This window comes from Panthera tigris, chromosome F2 (assembly GCF_018350195.1).
Source record: "Panthera tigris isolate Pti1 chromosome F2, P.tigris_Pti1_mat1.1, whole genome shotgun sequence".
Lineage (NCBI taxonomy): Eukaryota > Metazoa > Chordata > Mammalia > Carnivora > Felidae > Panthera > Panthera tigris.
Window position 1 is genome coordinate 61,802,736 of NC_056676.1, and position 22,211 is coordinate 61,824,946.

The following is a 22,211-nucleotide window of genomic DNA, read 5'->3' on the forward strand; positions in this document are numbered from 1 at the left end:
TTCCTCCTTTCAGAAATGCAAAGAGAAAATGGGGAATAGCCTCTCCGTATCTGAACTAGGTCACCTAACACAGCTGTTTTACAAGCATCTAGAAACCTGCATCAGCCACCACGTAGATGGCCTCAAACTGAGGGAAGACATACCAGTTCCCATTCTCAGGGTGAGGCACAGCTGTTTGGGGTCTTCCATTCGACTCTTGTTTAACTTTGTTTCTGACCTTTGTCCATATGTCAAAATAGCATGTGGCTATTAGGGTTTGCACTCCATTGTACAAATACACAATTTATTAACCACAGCTGCACATGGATACTGAGCTTTTTTCCAGTGTTTGGCTATTACTTGCCTTTTCTTGTGGACTTACTCTGACAACCAGAGGACAGGTTCTCTCTGTAGAGGTTTGAGATCTGGGGCCAACTGTAGTCTACAGGAGGTAGAAGGGCTCACTAACAGGAACAACGTGGAACATGCAGTCTGGGGAAGAAATGCACATGGCCCAACCACATGCACCTCCAGCAAAAGTGGGGATTTTTCTGTAACCCAATTGTCAACAATATGGCCATTCCACACAAAAAACAAAACAAAACAAAACAAAACAAAACAAAACAAAACACCAGGAGAAACATCCTCGAACTAGATAGGATACTGCTCCAACTCATGTAAGTTCTACCCAACTCAGATCGACAGATATTAGTAGAGGTAGCCATGCTACGCAGAATACTGGGCAGGGTCAACTACACACCCAAGATGTGGAGGAATTGGTCTTGATGCAAGAGCCCCCAGATGTGTAGGAAATGCTGAGTAAAGCAAAATTCTATCCCTGGGTCTACTCATAAAGCTGGCTCCTTTCCATGCTCCTCAGACTGCTGAATGACAAGACTTGTAAAGGCATATCAGCCAGCCCTCAAGGGAAGAGTGCCTGGGGATGCAGAGAAATCACCTAAGGCACCATTGAACAGTGAGCTATCAAATAGGCCCTAGCACGGAATAAGAAAAGTTCTGCAACACAAATTATAAACATAATATAAACACAAGGGACTAAATGTAACACATAAAAGAGAAAAGCACACTTTAGAAAAGAATTGCCATAAGACAAAGACAAAAGTTTAAGAGTAACCACTTTGAATTCTCAAGGTAATTACTCAACACACCATGTTGCTATAAGAGAGGTAATGAGGCAACAAACAGAGATAAAAAAGGGATTTTATGAAAAGAATACAAGGAAGCAAATAATTCCATTGCATAATTTAAAACTGCATGAAAAGCAGTAAAGGGGAGAATCGTCCCTGAATTAAATGGAATTAGATTAGTGAAATAGGACAGTGGCTCCCAAACCCAGATAAACTGGGGGCGGGGGGGGGGGCATACTTAAAATACACATTCCTAGGGTGAAATATAGGAGATTTTGAATCAGTGGGCCTTGGGTGTAGCTATGAAATCTATATTTACAAAAATTCCCTGAAGTGGATCCAAAAATTAATCTGGTTTGGAAACTGGTGAGTACAAACTTGAGACAATCACCCAGAGTTCAGAAGGAGAAAAAAAAACAAAACAAACAAGTGGAACGATGAAAGAGGAATAGATGGGCTGGAATCACCGAAACAGAATCTGTAACAGGTGTATGATGGGAATAAAAGAGGAAGCAGTCTGAGCCAATGCAACAGAAACAATCTCAAAAATGTATATTGCAGGAAATTTCCTGGAAATGAAAAAAAATATCTCTAGTGTAAAAGGTTTTTACTGAGGACTCAGTGAAAACTGATAAACATTTAGATGCTTTCAATAGTAAGTCTAAAAAAAAAAAATCTTCCCCAAATCCAGGAAAAAAAATATAACATAAAAGAAAAAGAAGTTAGTAGAGTTTGTCCACCTAGTTTCCAGGGAGAATGCTTAGGCTATGATTCCCAAATTCTATTATCTGCTTAAGCTGCTGTCAGTATGAAATGGAAGGCAACGAGAAGACATTTTCAGCTGAGAAACGGTTCTAGAACACTGATGTTCTCTATGGTAACTGAGATTAGGCAAGAGCACGGAAAATGGAATGCAGACATTGCTAAATAGCATCATTTCCATGAAGAATGTAAACACTGTCATTCTTGAAACAAGACGTCCAATTACACGAGGATCAACGATTTAGTTATTCCAGACCCTAGCTACTACAATCCAGGATATCAATCTCCCAGCAGAGCAACAAAAACTGGGTGGGAGGGGCGGCCAGCTGGAGGAAGGAACCTGCAGTCATCTTCCACTTATAAAAAGTGGTGAGTCAACAGACACTGTTTCATGCTTGACACTGATAATTTGAGAGACATAAGTTTAGAACATGGGTTTTAAGCATCACTCTTATTTAAAAATTCAATAGTAACTATCAGAGGAACTTAAAACAAGTACCATACCTTCCAAATTCCTGGAGTGGGATAGGGAAGGAAAAGTGAATCAAAGAAAAACTCCGATTGATTGTATAGTAAAACTAGCCCCCACTTAAAAAAAAAAAAGAGAGAGAGAGAGAGAGAAGAGGAATAAAGGAAACAGTAACAAAAAAGTCCAATGTAAACTAAGACAACAGAAGAAATAACAAAATAATGTTTTCATATATATGCATATGCATAATATATGCACACATGCATAAACACACACATATGCATATATGCATAAATACACATATGCATATACATTTCACAAATATACATATTTATGAAAGTCTGAGAGTATATGCACCAAAATGTTGATGGTCATTTCTGCATGGTGGGCTTAGAGTATCTTTTTTATTTTTGCTTAACTAAATTTAAAAAAATAAAAATTCTGGCAACGATTACATATTACGTATGTGATTGAAAATAAAACATAAACCTAAAATTCCTCTTCATTCATCTGAATGAACACTGATCACGAAGCCACTCATTAAAACTAGAAATGACCGGCATAGCGGCAATGGCTGAGATTGGCATTTGCTGTGATTATGCAACTTGTTTCACTAATTTGACTCATTTCCCCAAACAGGATGCACAGGTGGCGTTCATTTATTTAGTCACAACACTAATTACTCTTTACAATTGTGCTCTTCCCTGGTTTTCTCAGCATAACCATCGCAATGGTAGGAAAGTGCCCTTGAATGATCGCTTGTGCATGTGTATGCAGAAGGTGTGGGACCTTGGCTTATAGCCAAATGACTCTGGGTCCTCTGCCCTGTGGGGGCTTAGAGGTGACATTCCAGTCCCTTAGCACCATACACTTCTATCTACACTTCAGTCTCAGCCCCTGCCACAAACAGCAAACTCCAGCTATACTGAGCAAGTCACTTCTTGAATCTTGCTGCTATGCCTGGAATGCTCTGCCGTGTTAGGGGGGAGTTAGGGGCCCCCTCTAGGGTCCACAGCATCCTCTGCTTATCTCCTTATTTTCTCCTGTGGTACAATGACTGCTTATTCAACTGTTTTGCAAAGGAAATGTCTGTCTCTAAAGGAAAACCTGGGGTGCCTGCTGGTCAGGAATGTATGGTATTTGCCTTCCAGCATTAGCACCGAGTCTGAAAAGGAGGAAGTACTCAGTAGACAGTCACACGGGGAGGGCTCTCTCACAGCTGATTCACCTCAGCTACCACCTCCTTCTTGCCTGGCTTACATCTCCTTTCTTGGTGGGAGAGATCAGAGGGTCCAAGACGAAGCATTTGTAGCAGCATGTTCCCTGAGCTTCTGAGCCCCTCAGAGCCACCCTCTCCTTGTGCACAGAGGAGATGTTTCTGCAAGAAGTTGGCAAGAGCTAAATAGCAAGTTCCCTGTGCTCTGTGGCTCCAACCTCATTGAGAATCCCAGATAGTTCGTGCCTTCTCCTCATGTACCTCCTACGTGAAGCCCCACCACTCTCTGTTAAGCAGCTGATGCCAGGCTAGTTCAGTTTTCTGTATCATGATCATGAAACATGTCACTCCTGAAAGAGAAGGGATGTTCACAGATATCCATGGCTGAGGTCAAATATTCCCAAGCTGAAGAATCACCTCACTTGTGCCTATTTTTTAGAATATGAACTCAGCAATCATTCTTTTGTTTTACAAATTTACAAATGAAGCTCAAAAAAGGTTGTCCTATTTTCAGGACAGGCCAGGAAAGTATTAAATAAGACTTGACTTATGGTAAATAAACCATTAGAGTCACTAGGAGCTCACGGGACTCTGAAGAACTGGGGTTTGTATATTTCATTCTCCTCCCACCTCCTAATCACTGGTCCTCTTGTCTCTACTACGTAACCTCTACTCCAATCACACTGTAGCAGGTGTCCAGATGGCCCAGCGCCATGACTCTTGTGCGTGTCCCATCCTTCCACACCTACTTCACAAACTAACAGTAATCTTTCAAGATGCTCAAGTGGCTCATCCGCCAAGCATTAATTACTTTACCCACAGTCAGAAATATAATCACAGTACAGGGCAGTACTCTGTCATTGTATTACAATCTATTTATACACCTCCATTCTGTATTTCTTCAACAGCTAGGTATTGAGCATGAAGCATGAGTCAATGAATTCAATGAAGACTTGGCCTGTGCCCTTCATCCCTATGACCCTAGACGTTAGCCCTGCACCTGGCATAGGTTATGCACACAGTATCTTGCCGGTTCATTCAAAAAGGGATGGGAAAAGTCCAGTCTCTCATATGACTATGCTTGTCATAGAGACATGGGTGCCTTTCTAAGATAAGTAGGGAAAATACCACAATTTCTTTCTTTTACTATCAGGAAGTTCTTTTCTAATCTGAATCACACCTCTCATAATTCAAGCCTCCTCTTGTTCCCCCTTGCTTTAAAATTACAAAATGTTGCTCTTCATCTCTCTTGATATTGTGAAAATTACTCTAAACTTTTCTCAGTCCCAACTTCCCAAAAATGTGGTGTTGAGAATCTCAATTACCATTATTCTTTTCATGAAGGCTACTTTTCAGGGCGAGAGCTCTTTTAAAAATATTTTCTCTTTGTGGGCACCTGGATAGCTCAGTCAGGGGAGTGTCTGACTTAAGCTTAGGTCTTGATCTCACAGTTCGTGAGTTTGAGCCCCACATTGGGCTCACCGCTGCCAGCACAGAGCCCGCTTTGGATCCTCTGTCCCTCTCTCTCTGCCCTTCCCCGGCTCATGCGCGCTCTGTCAAAAATAAAAAAAACATTAAAAATATTTTCTCCTTGGACTGCTGAAGGCCTTTGCATCATTCTGCAGTTGTGGGGCCAGAAGCTTCCCAGCCCTGGAGGGGGACACAGCCCTGGTGAGAGGAAGAGAAACCTCCCAGATCTGAGAAGAGTTCACAAGCCCCTGCCTCTCAAGTCCTTTCTTTATCCTGTAATATTCCTCCTGTGGCTCAACCAGGACATCTGTTGTTGCCTCACCCTTCTGAGTCCATGCTGTCTCCCTCTTCCATTTGTGCACATGACTCTGGGGTTCTCCACTATGACGTTTCCCCTTCTCTCCGAACAAGTGAGGGGCTTGGGACTGGTTTTCCAAGGAATTGTCTTCCCGTACTGTTTGAGGCTGGCTGCAAAGCTATGTTGTTCTAAGTACTAAATATAATATCAAATAATGCCTGGCAAAAGATTTTTAGGAATTACTGTTTCACAACCTAGTAAACTGTTGAACCGGGTACCCCCAAAGCTCACGCATGAAGTCCTAGCCCCCAGCAAATCAGAATGTGATCTTATTTGGTGTTGTACATGCAGTTAGTTAAGATGAGGTCAAACTGGAGTAGTGTGCTCCCCAATAAGACTAGTGTCCTTATAAAGATGGGGACTTTGGGCAAAGACACACACACAGGAGAATGCCACATGAAGACTGGAGTTATGTAGCCATATAAGGAACTACCAGAAGCTGAGAGAGGGGCCCATAACAGACCCTTTCCTAGTGCCTTCAAATGGAGCACGGCCCCGTTGGCACCTTGATGATGTCATACTATCAGCCTCTGGAACTGAGAGGACACGTTTCTGTTGTTCTAAGCTGTCCAGTTGGTGGCACTTTATTATGGTGGCAACGAATACATGCTGATACACTAGCTGCTTTCTCACTCTGTCTTGCTCTCCAGAAGGTGGCAAGCCAACTTCCCTTTAACGTTTGTGCCGTCTTCCAGTTACGCCATGCTACCCGCTACCTTAGAGAATGATCGGACACTTGACATGGTCTCTCCACACTGAACCAGAGGACACTAAGAACACAACAGGAGGGTATCCGGTTGGGTGAAAGAGGAATAGAAAAGGACCATGTTTTCTTTGTGTCAGGTGCTACATTATCTCTTTACTTCCAAAAACCACCTTGTGATGTAAGTAGACTGTTCTGTATTCCATGTTCCAAATAAGATTTATCAAGATCTGTCATCTGCTGACAATCACATAGCCAGACAGTGACAACACAGACATTTGAATCCAGTTCTGACTCTGAAGCTATTCTAGGATTTTTCTTCTGGGGAAGGTAATTAAGCATCAGGATAGGTTACCAAAGAAAGCTGGCTACTGTCATTTTCTTGAATGCTTAAAAACAGGTGCATTGTTCTTTATAGATACGTTATACATGGTTCTACCTGAAGTCAGGGGCATGGACAAATAATCTTTTACAGTTCCTTTTAGGTCTGTGATTTTTATGATTATAGAACAGTCTTCATGAATTGAGGAAAAAAGAGGCTCATGCTTCAGGAATTTTATCTACGTAGTCCTCATTTAAAATGCTCGGCTCACTACATTAAGGGGACAAGACTATGCAACCGACTGGGTCCCTAGTAATTGCTGGCTTTGGGCCAGTAAGCCATGTCACTTGCCAGTTCTGCTTTTCCACATCTGCGAGTGTCTCTTCCAGGCCCTGGGTCCCCAGGTACTAAGTGTTTTCAGACCTCTTCAAGGCAAGGAGACCAAGCATGCTGTCTTGACATGCTTTCTTCAACCTTACTTCACCTTCCAGTCACCGCCTACAGGCTAGGCAATAAAACCTTTATTCACTTAATAACGTACCGCCTATCTACAGACAGGAATCTTGGGATGTGAGATTCTAGATTTAAACGTATGGAAATCACCAGGGGTAGTGGATCACACAGGAAACACTTGTAACAGCTGACAGCGATGCATAGCCGAGATACAGATCAAAGAAAGGTTGTGAAACTTGAAAGAATAAAGTCAAAAATTAGCAAGCAGGATCAGTTCTCAGGAAGATACCAAGTTCTCCTCTGAGAGTGGATCTGTTCAGGCAGAACTGGATAAAGCTGACGGTCAGCAGGACATCGTGTGCAAGCAAATTGCCATCTCCTATCGATGGTTTCTGCACTTACTATTTAATTTTAATACTTGGTTTGTTTTCATAATTTTACCTAATTCCTAAGATAGTGAGTTTATATTTACTCTTGATTCCAATGTTGAAATGGTGAAACAGCTACTTTTTAAAGAAAAAAAAATGACCCTTGATAAAGATGATACTTTCTCCTTATATGGTTAAGATGTTGGCAGTTTTAAAAACTGTGAGAAACTGGAGGGAAATATGGTTTCTGTTGTTCTTTCTTTTACTTTTCCTCAGAAGATTTCTGCTTGAAGAAGCTCAGTCCAGCAGCAAATTAACTACTGGTTAAGTATTTCACCAGGTTCTACTTGATAAACAGAAAGTCATTTCCAGCTGCAGGGTTTGGCCTCCCTGGACTTGAATGTGACTCTACTGCTTGGAAATTGGTGAGACAGCCCTGCCATCACCCCCTGATGACTTCCTGACATCCTCATGGTTGCTGTTCAACATAAACAACAAGAAACCCTTCAAAACCCAAAAGCATTTTAATCAACACTCTGTGCAATGTTGATCATATCAACATTATATATATATAGATAGATATAGATACAGATATAGATATAGATATGTATGTATTTAACGTTTACTTATTTTTGAGAGAGAGAGACAGAGTGCAAGTGGAGGAGGGGGCAGAGAGAGAGAGAGAGGGAGACATAGAATCTGAAGCAGACTTCAGGCTCTGAGCTATCAGCACAGAGCTCCATGTGGGGCTAGAACTCAAAGACCACGAGATCATGACCTGAGCTGATGTCAGACTCTCAACCGACTGAGCCACCCAGGAGCCCAGGAGCCACCTATCTTTAAGATTAAACAAATGTTTTTGCTTCCTCTCTGTCTGGTTTTGCAAAGTCCTCAATTATAAAGAAAGGGGGAAAATGCAAAAGCTGACACTTTGCCCAACATAGCTGGGAAGGAAAAAAGAGAATTCCTTCAAGTCCATATGGGGCAGGCTGATTACAACCAAGGCCTTCCTCCATTTCCCTTAGCAAAACAAAACAAAACAAAACAAAACAAAACAAAACAAAACAAAACAAAACAAAACTTTGGTGTTTTCCCTGAATCTTTCAGCTCTGGCTGCAGCTTTGAGGAGTGGTGTTGATCCCACAGCCTCACTGTTTTTTTTTCTGTGGTCTGTGTAAGCAGAGCCTGATGGAGTGACACGTCAGTGATTCTGTTCTTGCCTCTCTGATGAGTCCCTGATGGTGCCTCTGAGTGATTGTGCCTTGCTTCCCGCAGCTCTGATGGGACCCAGCTCCCTCCTACCTAAACTCAGTATGGGGAGGCAGTCTCTTCAGGGGAGGTGGCTAGCAGCCCCCTGTCTCATTCTGGGCTCCTCCAAGACATGTGTGTTGTTTTCTCTTCATTGAGGTATAATTGACCTATGGCATTATATTTGTTTCAGGTGTGCAAAGTAAAAATCTGATATTTGGATATTTGGCAGATGAGGACCAGAACAAGTCTAGTTGCCATCTGCCACCATACAAAGCTACATTTTTTTTTCATGTAGCTTACTGTTTCATCTGGGTATGGTGTGAACAGTGGCTAGACACAGATGAAGTAGTGTTTTTGAATAAAAGAATGTGCTACCCAGGAGGCATAACCAGTATTTAATTTGCTGCCTGGGTTCGATAGACTGTGAGCTCCTCAAGGGCAGGGACCGTGTCTCATTTGTCTTTGTATTCTGGGTGACTAATACACATCCATTTGTCCATTCATTTATTCAACAAGTATTTACTGAGAGCTGGAGGTACAAGACTTCAACAAAGAACTAGACATTTCTTTTGTCCCACAGGCTAGCATGCCATGGAATAAATATACTTTCTAATGTGTTACCAGATACACAAATACACACTCAAAATAAATAATACAAAAGCTGAGCTATCTTACTAAAAGACTCAACGAATGTCAAAGATGAATAGGACGTGTTTTTTTTTTTTTAATGTTTATTTTGGAGAGAAAGAGTAGGAGGGAGAGAGAGGTAGAGAGAAAGGGAGACACAGTATCTGAAGCAGGCTCCAGGCTTTGAGCTGTCAGCATAGAGCCTGATGGGGAGCACAGGGCTCGAACTCACGAACTGCGAAATCATGAGCTGAGCCAAAGTCAGATGCTTAACCGACTGAGCCACCCAGGCACCCCAAGGACCTGCTTTTAAAGATAAGGAAGCCAACTGTCAGAAAAAGCTTACCAATCCTTGATCTTATACTCTTTTCACCTTGAGCAAGGTGGTTCATGAAAGATAAAGTACTTCAAGTAGAAATTTCCATTTTTTTCGGTATCCCTCCTGCCTTTACAACCTAATTTTGTCATATATATATTTATTTTTAATAGTTTAATTTCCAAGAGTTCACATAATTCAAGGGTCTCCAGACCATGGTTTAAATAAAGATTATGAATCCAAATTCTTACAGGAACCAGGATGTAAAATAATTTAAGCAACTGAAGCCAGGGGAAAGAATGGAGGTCAGAATAGAACAAAATGGAAACACAAGCTCTTGTTCACTTATCTACTCCAAATTTATGGCTTAAGGCAATTATTTTATTTTGCTTATGCTTTTGTGGGTCAGGAATTCATAAAGGGCTCAGCTTGGTGATTCATCTCTTACCCATGTGACAGCCCCTCATGGGGATGGAAGATCTACTTGCAAGGTGGCCTCCTCAATCGTGTGTCTGGCACTTTGATGCTCTTTGACCTTCTGTCTTTGTCCCTATGGCATTTCTTCTTCTAGGGCCTCTTCATGTGGCTTGGGCTTTCATAGCATATGGTCTCAGGACAGTTGCACTTGATATATGGTGGCTCATTTCCCTGAATCATTGTCTCAAGAGACAGGAAGGAGGGGCACCTGGGTGGCTCAGTTGGTTATGCACCTGACTTTTGATTTTGGTTCAGGTCATGATCTCGCGCTTCTTGAGATCGAACCCCATGTCAGGCTCCACGCTGACAGGGCGAGCCTGCTTAGGATTCTCTTTCTCCCTCGCTCTCTTCCCCTCCCCTGTTCCTGCTTGCTCTTTTAAATGAATGAATGAATGAAGGAAGGAATGAATACATACATACATACATACAAAAAAGAGACAGGAAGTAAATGCTGCCAGTTTCTGTAAGCCTGTGTCCAAAAACTTACATAGCATTACCTCTGCCATATTTTACTGGTCAGAGAAGTCTAAGCTTTCCCAGACTCAAAGGGAGGAAACCCAGACCACATATCTCAACAGGAAGAATGTTAAAGAATTTATAAACATCTCTAATGTGACATAGTCTGTTTCAGAGAGTAGGTATCAAGATACCAGGTTGTCGCATTGTGAGACTATAGTCCAGCATGAGATATTATGAATATTTAAAAGAGATGATGGAAATTCAAATTTAAAAAGGTGCAATCTCCTGATTTTTAAATGCTGGCAAAAGATTCAGATTTTCTGAAAAGCTCTGTCAGGCATACACATTTGTGGACACTGCCCATGCCCACCAGCATGTCCCCTTTCTTTCACACAACAAACCAAATTCTTATAAAGGACATTTAAGAAAGTACTGATGTGCACTTGGAAATATTTTGCCTACAACTGAAAATGAAGATCTTAAAAGCTTTTTACCATCTTTGACAATAGATTTTTATTGAAAACACACCACTTGGTAAATGAGGGATCTTTCTACATGACTATCATGACCCACAAGGGAATACTGAATGTCTGCTGAGAATTCCCTTCTCCCATTTCTTTCTTAGCCAAATCACAGTTTGATGAAAAGTATAGTGACTTTCATCTCTTGAATTTGAAAACTGAAAATACACGATAGAGGTATTGACTTTAGTGCCCCAAAGGAAAGAAAACCAAAGAGAAGCACAGAAACCAAGAAGTCACTGATACAAACAATATAAACTCCACATTAGTACTTAAACTTTAGTGACCAAAGCACCTCTGGCTGAGAAGAACCAGGTAATGTCCCAAGACTCAGCATTTTGAGTCAATGCTTGAGATGACTCTGATGGAAGTGGCCCATGAACCACGTTGCTGGTACTCAATTAGAGGGATAAGTTTTGAGGGAGAGCAAAACGGTGCACAGCTACAGTATGAACTGTGCCTCATTAAAAAAAAAAATGTTTATTTCAGAGAGAGAGAGAGCGCACACGTGTGCAAACAGAGAAGGTGCCAAGAGAGAGAATCCCAAGCAGGCTGCACGATGTTGGCATAGAGCTCAATGCAGGGCTTGATCCTATGAACCATGAGATCATGAGCTGAGCTGAAATCAAGAACCAGACAACTAACCAACTGAGTCACCCAGGCATGCTGAATTGTGCCTCATTTTAGGAGTTGGTGGTAGCTGTGGTAATAACAGAGCCAAGAGAAGAAAGTATATCATGGTCCCCATTTCCCTGGCTCAGTGTCAAAATCATGTTAGAAGCAGGAGACAGGGTTTCTAGCCCTGATTTTGCATTAGCTAGCTAACTGCAGAAAGTCAGTTTCCCTCTCATGGCCTCAGCTTCCTCTTCTGTAAGATGAGGAGGGCTAGCCTGGGTTTCAACAGTGGCAAGTACAACTGCCCATACTCTGTGTCCGAGGGTCACCCTGTTGTGGCAAGAGGTCATGGAGAAGACATGACCGCTAGTTGACCTGCAAACCAGACTTGGGGAATCAAGGGCTCTGCGCCCCTCCTCTGTCGTGGAATGTGTGTTCTGCCCGCTGTTTCCACAGTGGGAGCTGTTCCAAGGACCTTAACAGAGTAAAGTGTTGTTGAGACCATCTGGATGAATATGTGACTGAGCCCCATTAGGGCTTCTCTGTAAACTTTAAGAATCTGGCGGGTGGGTGTGGAGATCTACTTGTCCTGCAGTTGCCCAACACAAGCCTTGTATATAAGTTCTCTTGCTTATTAATACTGCTACCTACTGATCTGGACTGAACTGCTTCCTTCATTGGTCTCTCCTTGCCCTCTGTGCATAAGGGCCAGTTTGCAAACCAGCACCTTTCCACCAAGAGCACCATGTTTTCTGCTATGCCCTGGCCTGACCTTCCAGTTCTTTTTCCTGGCCACTTTCCAACAGGGTAGAATTAACACATGGGGTGATACCCCATGGTGTAGCTGTGGTGAAGGATCTCTGTCGTTTCTCCTGCTTGTATGGCATATTATAGTTTTGGAGGGAAAGTCAGTTGAAAAGAAGCCATGAAAGGTAGTTTTGAAGGTGGGAAAACAGTTTTAGGGCAGGAGCTATCCAGAAACAGAAACATGTGATTTGAGAAGGGTGGGAATGGCAGACAACTTGCCAGCCAGTCTCAGACGTACCTTGGTTCTCTCGATGATGGAGGTCTTGGTATAGTTGCCTCTAGCAAATCCCAGCAACAATATCCCAGGACAGTCCGTAGGAGGAGCAGGGTTGGGATCAGGGTGAGCAAAATCGTGGGTCTGCACATAATGAACCTGGGAGTGAGTGCCTCCTTACATTTGGTACCAGGCACCTTGCTGGCCTCAACCTGGTCCCAGGCCTGGGGAGAGGTACTACTCCAGTGGAGTTGCGAGCTTGCTGTGAAGCTGTCTTCTCTGCCACAGACCCACTGAGCAGAGTGGGAATGGGTTGTGTAGAAGGTGAGATCCAGATGGATCAGGCCTGATCAGGCCAGGAATTCCATGGACGTGATTTCCCGAAGGACATCTGACGTGAAGGGCACTGGCTTCAGATTTGTGCTAGGTTAGCTGTGCAACTCTGTCAGGTTACTTAACCTCTTTAAGTCTCCATTTCCCAATTTGTAAAATGCAAACAAGAACCCCTTCTTGGCGGAGATGCTGTCAGGACAGAATATGCGTCTGTGGCACTTGGCACACAGTATTCAGTTATTACATGGAAATTAATTTTCTTTTCTTTGTTCTCTTTTCTTCCCTTCTCTCTTTCTCCCTCTCCCTCTGCCTTGAGTGTCAGGAAATGAAGCAAGTTACAGACAGCAAAATTCATGCCAAAAATGGTCGTAGAAATCCACATCCTCATGCAGAGGAAGCCTGGCAGGTTTTTACATGCATTGTTGACTTTCTGACTCATAATTGCTTTCTCTTTTAAATCCACCCATTCTGCTCAGGTTAGACCTCGTGCAGGAAGGTTGGCAGTACAATGCCAGGATCTGGCCCATTAGGAAAAATCTCCCAGTGCTGCTCTGAGGCCAAAGTTCTAGGTACAAAAAATTATAAACCTGTGTCACAGGCTTGCCTAATAAGAATTATAGCTACCATTCACTTAAGGGATTAGTATGTGGTTGGCCCAGGGCTAGGCACTTATAAACATTATTTAAGTCAGCCCTTACAGTACTATAAGAAGTAGATATGACTATTGCTAGTTTGCAGATGAGGAAACAGAGGCTAATATGGCTCATGAAGTGTAGAAATGAATAGAAATCAGCTCTTTTCCTGATTAACCATTATTTACGATTGAACATTCATTACTCTGAAAATGCAAGAAAACACAAGAGGAACCCATTGTTCCCAGAGAGTTTTGAGGTGCAGAGAATAATCAGGACCAGCATATGAAAAAGAACAGTATGGCATGGTATGGGCTCAACCACATGGTGAGCTCTTTGAGGGTGGGGGCTTTGTTTCATTCTCTCTTTTTATTCCCCTATTTTCTAGGGCGATGGATAGCCCTTATTAGGAGCTCAATCACCATGTGTTAGATGTCTAAGCAAATAAAAGGATAAATGTTAAGGTGTGTGCCACAGGCCCAGATATTGGTGGGGGTTCAAGGTCCAGGGAGGTCCACAGGGGTCCAAGGGAGAAGGCCAGCTTCATGGAAAGCAGATTGGAACCTGAGATGGGATTCAGACAGGTTGAAAAGGGCAGAGAAGACAGAAGAAACACATCAATCACGACATGCTGTAGCATAAGCACGGGGTGTTGAGACAGTGAGGAGAGCAAAGTGCTTAGAAAATTGTGCACTAGTCAGCTTGGTAAAGGGCCAGTCTAGTAAGAGTTGGCAGGGTCTTGGTGTAAGACTGGCCATTATCTGGAAACAGGTCAACAAGGTCAAAGGAAACACAGGGTAGGCTGGTCTAGACACAGAAGGTAGGGAAGTCAGCTGAAGCAGGCTGGATTGCAGGAAGCACGGTTCCCCACCCATAGTAGAGGATATGCAAATATAACTTTTGGCAGCTGTGAAAAGCATAAGAGGAGGACAAGTCAGCCATGAAGAATGCGGAGGAGGAGGAGTACCGGGAAAGGTCTTGGAGGAACGCATTCTGAGGCTGATCACCCCCTCTATTTGGGTTTCATGCACCATAGCAGCCTACCTGCTCTCAGGAGACCCTTGGTGCATCTGTTTATGCTGTAAAATGAACTCAGGGAAATCATATTTACTAAGGGGTGAGTTATGATCCATAGGGCTCAAAAAGCCATAAAGTCCTTTTAAGTAGGGTTGTCTAGATATATATAGAAATCTCCTCTACACATATATAATTTTATATAATTTAATACATTTTCACATAAATGGAAATATAATTTCATATAAATTTATATAAGTAGTTTTATCCTGGGCTAAAGAGCTAAGTCTAAAAATGGAAGAATGTAACAGATGGCTCTATCTTGAGGCTACTGGTTGCATCCTTACCCTTCCCAGCCGATTGTTCCAAAAGAATAATAAAATTGTAACAGTCAGTTCTGCTCTGTCAGTATATATTTAATCTATGTGTCTCAGCCAGGAAGAAAATTGTTACTTGGTGATGGCCTCCACGTGGGCCTTAGGAACCCTAAGAGTTTTTACCAAGAAGCCCAGAGTGGTTGTGTGGGGCGATCTCTACCTCTGAAATGTGGGACTGAACAGCTCATCACTGCACATACTGTGTGCTGTAGAACCCCAGTGCCCATGGGATGTTAAAAAAACACTGTGAGGAATAGGATTTTCTTGTTGGGAAAATGTTCCCTAAAAACATCCCCAGGGTTGGTGATTTGCTAGGGGAACCAACAGGACTCAGCAAATAGTCATACTCACAGCCGACATTTATTACAGCAGAAGCATACAGAGCAAGATCAACAAAGAGAAAGGCACACAGGGTGAAGTCTGGAAGGAAGCAGGCACAGGCTTCCAAGAGTCCCTCCCGGGGGAGTCACACACGATGCATTTAATTCCTCCAGCAACGAGTGGTGAGAATGTTGTGTGAAATGCTATCTACCAGGGAAGCTCATTAGAGACTCACTGGCCAGGATTTTTATTGGAGGCTGTTCACATGGCATCCTCTGCCTAGCATGTACCCAAACTCCGAACTCCCAGAAGGAAAACACGTGTTCAGGATAAATGACACTGTCCATACAGAAATTTAAGTACATGGGCCATCTGATCAGGGAGAGCTGGGAACCCTCCTGAAAATCAAGTTTCAGGACACCAGCAAGGGCCAATCTTGCAAGTAGGACCTTCTAACAAAAGAATCGCAGGCCCCCTACCTTAACTTTTTCCTATGGAGGGTCTAGTAAGTTAAGAGAATTCTATATGCCATGGCTACCTTTTGAAAATAAATAATGCACATTAGCATACTAAAGGATCTGAAAGGTATTGTGGTATGAAAGACTTTTTTCTGAAACCAACATTTCTCAAACCTTTTTGATCACTTTTTTTTTTTTTAAAGATATCTTATGGGATGCCTGGGTGGCTCAGTTGGTTAAGTGTCTGACTTCGGCTCAGGTCATGATCTCACAGTTTGTGAGTTCGAGTCCTGCGTCAGGCTCTGTGCTGACAATTCAGAGCCTGGAGCCTGCTTTGGATTCTGTGTCTCCCTCTCTCTCTGCCCCTCCCCCATTCACACTCTGTCTCCTTCTCTCTCTCTCAAAAATAAATATCCAAAGGATACTAGCATCCTACAGAATACAGTTTGAGAAATCCTGGCCTAAATGTATAGACTTGCATCACTTCTATGGCCTCAGCTTTCACCCTTTATTAAACATGCAAATAACAAGAGCTGGCACAAAAATTCCTCTTACTGTGTGTTAGGAGCTTTTTATGTAATAACTCATTTGACCAAACGAGGTTGGACGAGGTAGCTCTAAGCACAGAGAAGCAGCACAGTGGGGGTTAAGGATGGAAACCCTGAATTAGACTGGAGCACTAGTTTCTTGGCTTCACCAGTTACCAGCTGTATGACCACTTTCTTAACCTTGGTGTGCCTCCATTTCCTCAACTGCAAAGTGAGAGCAGCCTTCACATACAGGAAGAACTCCACATGTGCTTATTGAGCTTTCTTTTAAATAAATGAAAGTTTGAGAAGTTTTGATCCTGTAGCTCTAGGCCATGAATCATGGCAGGCGTAGCAACAGACTCATGTGGCTTCAGAGGGGATGGGATGGGATGGGATGGGATGGGATGGGATGGGATGGGATGGGATGGGATGGGATGGGATGGGATGGTGAGGGTGGCCTGAGGGAATCAGAGCGGTAGCAGGTGGAGCTTGCTCCAGGACCCAGGAAGGCTCGACACCAACACCATTCAAAACCAGGGCCACTCTAGGGAGTAAATGAAGACTGTCACAGGTCAAGAGGCACTATGAATTTCCTGGGAGTCTGGGACTGAGGCCAGCAACAGAAGTGATATGCTTTTGACTAAATAGAGCAAGACTCTAGACAAACTTTGACTAAACCTGGCAATTTTATCCACATGCTTGAAGAAAGGCACCTCGCAAGAAAATCCCTTCTGATTCAAGCCTCATACAGATCTACATGGTAGAAAGAAAGAATAGGGAAAGATGCCAAACTGAAAAATGACAAAATGCCACCAGGAAAAAGCCAATTTTTAATATGCCTTAACACTGTTTCTTTATCCCTTCTCAGGCTATCTTCAGTTAAGCAATGTTCCATGTAACTGAATAATCCTTCATGGAGATATATGAAGAGTCAGCAGTGTCACCCTGTAAAACGAAGGACTGTGATATATTTTATTAGTGTGCAGGTACAGGTAGGTGTAAAAAGTGGCGGGGTGGGGGGTGGGGGAAGACCTCTCAGTGTGCTTGGGTGTGCTAAAGGAATTTGAATGAAGAATTTCTAAAGGGTTAGGTGAAGAAATTAATCTGATATCCCCTTGAGACCATCCTGGGCTAGTCATGTACAAAATTGTTCTCAGAGATGATTCCTTGTGGCCATTTTCCTGGGACTCACCTCTTTTATAAAGTCAGGATCTGGAATATTCCATATACTCTCATAGTGCCATGCCTCTCCCAAACTAACAACGACCTGGGTGCTTGGCGGATAGCATATGCTCAATTAAATGTGGGTTGAATATACAAAGGCCTTTGTTCACAGATCTTTCCACTTTAAATGTCCAACATTTGCCTCCCTACCTGGCAACATCTGATACGTCAAAGCGTGTTTCCTCTGTAAATCCTGCCTGATTCCTTCAGGCAGGGCTCTGTGGACAGTAGTCCTGGCTACCATTATGGGAGCACTTTGTTCCTGTCACTGCTCCAGGACCTTTGCGTGTATCAACTCTTGTACTCCACATAATACCCACAAAGTAGGACTTTTTATAGGACTACACCTTCACTTTTACAGGTGCAGGACAACGAAGCTCAGAGAACAAAAGAACTTGCCCAAGGATCCATAGCTCGGAAGGGGCAGATGCCTTCTGTCAAGATGTCTCAATCATAGTATTTACATCATATGTGGCTTATCATGGCCTAATCATTCATTGCTTCACACCAGTGCCAGCCGGGGAGCTATCCGTGATGGGGCACAGGTGTCCCTCACACAATTCCTCAAATAATCAATACAACAGATTGAATAACCCATGACAACACGACTCGGACATCAAAAAGTAAAACCAAGGATTCTGTAGTCAGACAGATCTGGCTTGAGCTCCAGCCTCTCCAAACCCTAGCCTTGTGACCTTGACCAAGTTATTTTAGTCTTTCAGGGTATCGGTTTTCTCTCTATAAAACAGAAATTACAAAACCTGCTTCATGGCATTTGCTTTAAGAATTAAACAAATTAAAAATTAAAAAAAAAAAAAACTCTGACCCTCCCCCGTTCATGCTCTGTCTCTCTCTGTCCCAAAAATAAATAAACGTTGAAAAAAAAAAAATAAAAAAAGAATTAAACAAATTAAAGAACATGAAGTGCATACTCAAGTGTCGAGCACAAACTTTATCTGATACTCATGCTCGTTTAAAGGTTCATTTGATAACCATGCTATGATCAGCCTGAGGCTTACTGGGTGTTCTACAATCGTCTATTAGATAAACAAATTTGGGAATCCAATACAGTAAGACACACACAGAACAGCTAACTGTATTTTGGTTGCCTTAAAATGGATCCTTTTTTTTTTTTTCTCTTTCCAGAATTCAAGCTTCATAAAACACGCGTGGGCTGCTGTCTAGACACAGCATAGTAGATTCTTAAATGTGGTACCAAAGCGGCCATCTTCACTACGGCAAAGCTGCCTGCCTCCTATGGGCTACTTTTACTCTTCTGGTGTCATTACTAGTTCTGATCCTTACTTCAGTTCCTTTGATCATATCCCATCATCTCCCTGACATCTCTCTGTAACAATATCTTAAGTTGAAAACACAAAACTGTTCTTTCTTGTTATGTAGAAAAGAGGTCTTCAAGATTCATTTTTTCCATACCTCCATCTTTATGAGCTATATGCTCCTTCTTCTAAATATTAATGCAAAAATAGGTTAATGTAGTAAATTTATATTTCTGTCATTATGTACAATGAAGGCATTGAGGGCATGATAACTATGGATCAACACCTTTCAGGGTGGCTGACTGCCTCGTAATGGTCACAGGGGATGTCTCTGGGCAGCATTACCTCCCGCTGCTGGTTGTTGTTGATTGCATCAAAGCTGGGCCAATCAGAGTTCCTGTCTCGGGATTATGGACTTGAGATGAGGAGATGTAGAAAGTAATTGGGAACAGAGAGAGGAGAAATTGAGAGAGCACTCGAGAACATTCTGAGTGCTCCAGTCACAGTCCATAAACTCGAAAGGGGTCAAGACTTGAATCAAAGAGATATTGTATATAAAGAATAAAGCAGACAGAAAAGGAGAAACCATAGAAAGAGGGCAGTCTGTTGTCTGGATTCTTGCTGGCTCTCACAGTTCTACTCCTCCCTGAGGTCTTGCTACCTCTGCTCAGAAGTCCTATCAAAGACTCCCGTATGGGTTGTATGAATACCTCACCAAGAGGTGCCTGGGTGGCTCAGTCAGTTAAGCATCTGACTCTTGATTTTGGCTCAGGTCATGATCTCATGGTTTGTGAGATCAAGCCCCGCGTCGGATTGTGTGTTGATGGCACAGAGTCTGCTTGATATTCTCTCTCTCCCCCTCTCTCTGTCCCTCCCCTGCTCTCTCTCTCTCTCTCTCTCTCTGTCTCTCTCTCTCTCACACACACACACATTCTCTCAAAATAAATGAAAAAACAGTAAAAAAAAATGAATACCCCATCGAGCCCCATATGTTTGGCTAAAGCACCTTCAGATTTCCATTCCTTACAACCACAAGAATCTTAACTTAGCCATCACAAAACTATGATTACAATTAAGGTTATCAACAACAATCCTTACAAGCATTTAACACTGTGCACATTTACTAACTGATTATTATTAATATCCGCTACAAGCAAGTGCTAGAATAATGCTGCTGAAGCAGCCATCCACGAACTAATAATTGGGTAGCAGCTGGAGGTTAAAAAGCAAGCCATGGAGAGGGAGCGGATTTACTGAAATGATAACCAGCATAAGTCATCACATCACTGGCGACGATTCTGCTTACAAGAGTCCATCAAGGATGGGCGACTGTAGATCAGTAAGACAGTGGAGGGAAATGTTTTTCTATCAGGAAAGAATAAAACGATGAAACAGATGGATTGCTGTTTTTAAGATGAAGATTACAAGAGGACAAAAAACTGGCTATGCTTAGGTGGTTCAGAAAAAAACATGGCTACCACCACCACGGATCCTAAGAAATATGCTTCTATCTTACATATGTCAATAAAGCATTACTCAACTGTCAATTTAATAATGGAAGTGCCACCAAAGATTCATATTTAACAAACCCAAATGTAATAGATAATGAGGAAAGGTGGCTGGTAGGGATCTGAATTAACTAACCATGTTTGAGAAAATGATTGAGGCAATAAAAAGATCAATAGGAAATCAGGCCATTCTCTAGGACCTAAAAGTTTCTTAGTGGAATATTTAAAAGAGCATTTTACTGGTTCATCCCATTTTTAATGCACTTGGAGATGTGCAGGTGCCCATCAATCCTGCAGAAATGGGTATACAATGAAACTTAAGCTGACTGAATAATAAGGAACTTAGTCACATACCTCTCTCTACTGAGTATATAGCCCTGCATATCTACCCTGCAGATATATCAAGAACAACAGAAGCATTGTTCCAGACTAGAAATATACCATAATTATGTTGCTTTAGAAAATCTTGAAAGCCCAGGAGAGTACAAAGAAGAAAATAAAAAACATCCTTAAACCACCATCCAGAGATACCACTGTTAAAATTCTGGTGCATTTCTTTCCAGTATTCTTTTTTTTTTTTCCTGTGAGTGTGAATACTATGCACTAATATTTTACTGTATATACACTATTTAAAAACAACATATGGATCTTCCTGTTTCTACTGTTTTCATATTCTTTTCACTGAATAGCTAGTGAAGGGGCCCCTGAGTGGCTCAGTGGGTTAAGCATCTGTTGATTTCAGCTCAGGCCATGATCTCGTGGTTTGTGGCATTGAGCCCCATGTCGGGCTCTGTGTTGACACAGAGCCCGCTTGAGACTCTCTCTCTCCCTCTCTCTCTGCCCCTCCCCTGCTCACACACGCTCTCTCTCAATAAAGAAAATAAATAATCACACGAAGATTTTTTCTTGCCATTGCATAGAATTTCAGTGCTGCACACCACTTTCAATCGTATGATTTTGTCATAATTTAACCACCATATTAGCTATTTATATGGTTTCCATTTTACTATTAGCTATTGACCAAATGTTTATGTTTTCCCAAATCTCATCTGCCTAAGCCCTAATTTCCAATACGATGATGTTGGGGGGAGGGCACCTTGTGGGAGGTATTTAGGTTATAAGGCTGGAGCCCTCAGGAAAAAAATTAGCACCCTTGTGAGATGAGACACAAGAGATCTTGTTTCTCTCTCTTTACCATGTGAGGACACAGCAAAGAGGTAATCATCTATAAAGCAGGAAGACAGTCCCCACCAGAAATCAAATCAGCTGGCACTTTGATCTTGGCCCTCCCAGCCCAGAACTATGAGAAATAAATTTATTTTGTTTAAGCTACCCAGTCTATGGTATTTTTGTTGTAACAACTCAGACAACAACTAACAACTAAGACATTATTCTTTCAATATCAAGAAAAGAGCTGTTTATTCACACTTCCTTTCCCTGCTTCTTCCCCACAATCCATTCTTGCTTTTTCTGTCCATCTCTGCCATGGGAGGCTGACCCCCTGAGGAGTGCATTACCTGTGACCCTCTGCCTTCTGATCTCTGGTTGTGTTTAGCTAGTTAGAGGCACCAGTGGGAAGCAGTAGACAGGAGGTTTGACCGTTCTCTCCTTCCCTCCCTGTGTGGAACCGGTGCTTGTGGTAATGGCTGCACCTCTCACAAGGTTCTCTGGTCAGCTGACCCCTCTTCCATGGCTCCAGCTCTCTGTACCCTTCAGCAGAAGCTGTTGTTAGTCGCTAGGTGACTCAACCCCAGTAGGTTCCTTTAACCTCTGCTATGTCAGTGCTTCCTTAAATTACCTTTAGATTGCCATCTCACCAGTATGGACAGCTTCAATGAACAACTTGTATATGACATGGTATAACCCTGTGGAGATCACTTATTTATAAAAAGTGTAACAAAGTCAATATCATGTAACCCATTCCAAATAATGGGAGGCTTACCACAGGTAAAATACTTACACGAAACTTAATAAAATAGAAGAATGGTCTAGATTCTAGAAA

General features: G+C 42.4%; 1 protein-coding gene across 1 annotated transcript in view; it reads right to left on the bottom strand.

The window, feature by feature from the left end:
* Positions 1-22,211, bottom strand: part of SAMD12 (sterile alpha motif domain containing 12) — a 378,717-nt gene that overhangs the window by 118,694 nt on the left and 237,812 nt on the right. The gene's annotated exons all lie outside the window — the stretch shown is intronic.